This window comes from Elephantulus edwardii, unplaced genomic scaffold (assembly GCF_000299155.1).
Source record: "Elephantulus edwardii isolate Elephantulus edwardi_28Jun2011 unplaced genomic scaffold, EleEdw1.0 scaffold00065, whole genome shotgun sequence".
In the NCBI taxonomy this organism is placed as follows: Eukaryota; Metazoa; Chordata; class Mammalia; order Macroscelidea; family Macroscelididae; genus Elephantulus; species Elephantulus edwardii.
In genome coordinates, this window is record NW_006399815.1 from 12,115,049 (window position 1) to 12,118,351 (window position 3,303).

A 3,303-nucleotide genomic window follows, 5' to 3' on the forward strand; every position below is an offset into this window, starting at 1 on the left:
GATTGGCACAGGACAGAACAGAGTTTAGGGCCGTTGTACATAGGGTCGTTATGAGTCACAGGCAACTCGACGGCACATAATAATAACAAACAACAGCAATGCGAAACCTATACTTGGACCAAGAGGCAGTCGTCAGAACAGAGCAGGGAGACACTGACTGGATGGTTCAAAATCAAGACGGGGGTCTGTCTGAGATTATCTCCATACATTTTCAATCTGTATGTAGAACAGATCATCCAAGACACTGGGCTATATGAGGAGGAATGTGGCATCAGGATTGGTGGAAGAATCGTCAACAACCTACATTATGCAGATGACACAACCCTGCTTGCTGTAACTGAGGAGGACCTGAAGCACTTGCTGCAGAAGGTCATGAACTGCAGCCTTCAGTATGGATTTAAGCTCAGCAACAAGAAAACAAAGACTCTCACCACTGGGCCAATTAGTAGCCTCGTATGGATGATGGTGAAGAGACTGAGATAGTTAACAGTTTTAGTTTACTTGGTTCCACAGTCAACACTCTGGATAACAGCAGCCGGGAAATCAGAAGATGAATTGCATTGGGAAAGTCAGCTGTGAAGGACCTCTACAGAGTACTGAAAAGCAATGATTTCAGTCTGGAGACTAAGACATGCCTGATCCAGGCTATAGTCTTTGCAATTACGTGCTATGCGTCGGAGAGTTGGACAGTGAATAGGGATGAAAGAAAGAGAATTAATGCCTTTGAGCTGTGGTGCTGGAGAAGAGTGTTGAATATAACATGAACTGCTAGGAGAACAAACAGGTTTGTCCTGGAGAGGGTGAAGCCAGAATGTTCCTCGGAGTCAAGGATTCTGAAGCTTCATCTGACATACTTTGGTCATTTTGCAAGGAGGGACTGGTCCTTAGAGAGGGACATCATGTTTGGGAGAGTGGAGGGAAGCTCAGGAGAGGAAGACCTTCAATGAGATGAATCGATTCTGTGAGTGGAGCGGTGGGAATGAGTGTGTTTGAAACAGCGAAGTTGGCACAGGATAGAATGGCGTTTAGGGCTCTTGTACATAGTGTCACTATGAGTCGCAAGCAACTCGATGGCAAATAACAACAACAACAACAACAACAACATCCTTTTCTAATAGTTTCTACCTAAAAGAGAACTAGACGTAATCAGGAATCCTATTCCCTTTCCTATGCCTGATTCCACAGTCATTGTCTATCCTTTCTGCTTTTTTAAATTTTATATCCTCTGTATGTAATAATATTTCTTCACTCCTATTTCCCTTATTCTTTGACATTTTATCCTTTTTGCAGGAATACTCAAGAGATGTCTGCCTATCACCCAATGAAGAGTTTCAAATAAAGGTTTAATCAAATGTTTACCACTTAATTCACTTCATTTGAAATAACAGCTTTTTAAGGTATAATTCATCAATAAATTGGTCATTCCTGTGTTACATCTACATGACTTATAAAAAATGAACTATTTAATTAAAAATGATTTAAACTTGTGGCAATGTATCATATGGGTAAAATGCCAAGTGGATGTATTTTTTTATTGACAATATTATGAGCTCAGTTCCATTTACATTGTATTTTTTTTCTCTAGCCATTGAAGAAAAGAGTCAGTTATTCACTTTTAAATTCAAGGGGCAGGCTTTTAAAACAGCAGGAACTCAGGCAATTCAGCAATTCATCTATCTTGAGTGGAATAAAACACTATTCCACTCTGTACTGGCTGGCACAACTCTTCACCAACAATCCCCCATTTAGATATAAAAACAAACTGGCCTTTGTGTCTTGTTTATACTGTCACTGGGGCATTACTCTCAAAGTACTTCAGAAACACAAAAATAATGTTGCTGTCTCTCTACAGGCATCACTAAAATATATTCATAAAAAGTGCTGTTCAACGAGTGTATATCTCAGTCCATCTCCTCATTTTGCAGTGGTAGAGTCAGTAAACCAATTCCCCCCCCCCAAGTTCTTGAAGGTTTTCTGATTTGTGGTGCATCTGAATAAAGTCTTGAATTACAGACTATTTGTTAGGTACACAGAAGAAATAATTTAAATTCACAGGAGTTTTCTTTTTCCAATGCAGTATGTCTATTTCATATCTAGGGAGATGTGAACAAATTGGTGCAATAAAATGTTATAGATGTACTATGATAAAAATAAGTACCAGATTCACAGGAAGTGGAAAAGAAAGACGCTCCCCAAGGAGATGGAGAAGAAGAAGGTCAGAAAAGGTTTCATTGAACTTAGTCTTTTAACAAGAGTAGATACTTTCCAGGTGGATAAGGTAGGGGACAGAAGGTCACTGCAGAAAGAGAAAGTCAGATTAAAGAAGCACTAAGGAGTGACACAGCTTGGCCTCTTCAGTTTTGAGAACTGTAGGAAATTGGCACAACTTAGAGGTACATATTAGTGTGACATCCTGATGATTTCTCACAGGGAAGGCTGTACTGAAGTGAAATAACAGATAAATCATATCTCTGATCTTTCAGCCTTGCCAATTCACATACATATCAAGGTAGATAACTTTGTACACCTGAATTACTTTGAGAGTAATGTTCTGGTGACAGAATCTTGCTTGTTTTGATGTCAAAATGGCAGATTGTTGGTGGAGAGTTGACCAGCAAATATATAGGGGAATAGTGTTTTATTCCACTCATGAAGGATGAAATGCGCAATTGTCTGAGTTCCTGCTGTTTTAAGTCTACACCTTGCATTTGAAAAGGGAAAGACATGGTATTATTATCTGTACTCTGAATTTCAAAAGTTTCTCTCTCCAACTTCTAAGCACTTTGTGACCTGATTCTATATTTTCTGTTATGCTAGGGGGGAAAGGCAGCTGAGATTCAAGTACATTCTATAGAGACCCTTTCACTAAGGCCATTAAATAGGACAAAGACAGTCAAAACCACCCATAAGACACTGAAGGAGGCATTCATTCACAGGTATAGTTTTCATTTCTACTACAGAAAAGAATCATCACAAACCATAATTGGTGGCAGGTCAAACCATCACTATTGCAAGCAGGACTGAAAAAGTGAGCGAAGGACCATGACTCGAATGAGTACATAATTGCAGATTTTAAAAGCTTATAGGATTCTTTCTGAGACTTCTACATATTTGCAGCTGTACAATTCATGACCTTGAAGCTATTTTCATTGAAAGCCAAATTTTTAACTTAAGTTTGATAGCATGAGGTTGTTTTAGGTAAATCACTCTGGCCACCTGTGAGTTCACAGGTTCTTAGTACAAACCAGAACAAAACTGTCCCTCCATTGGCTCCGGAACTTATCACATGAATGGCATAATGAA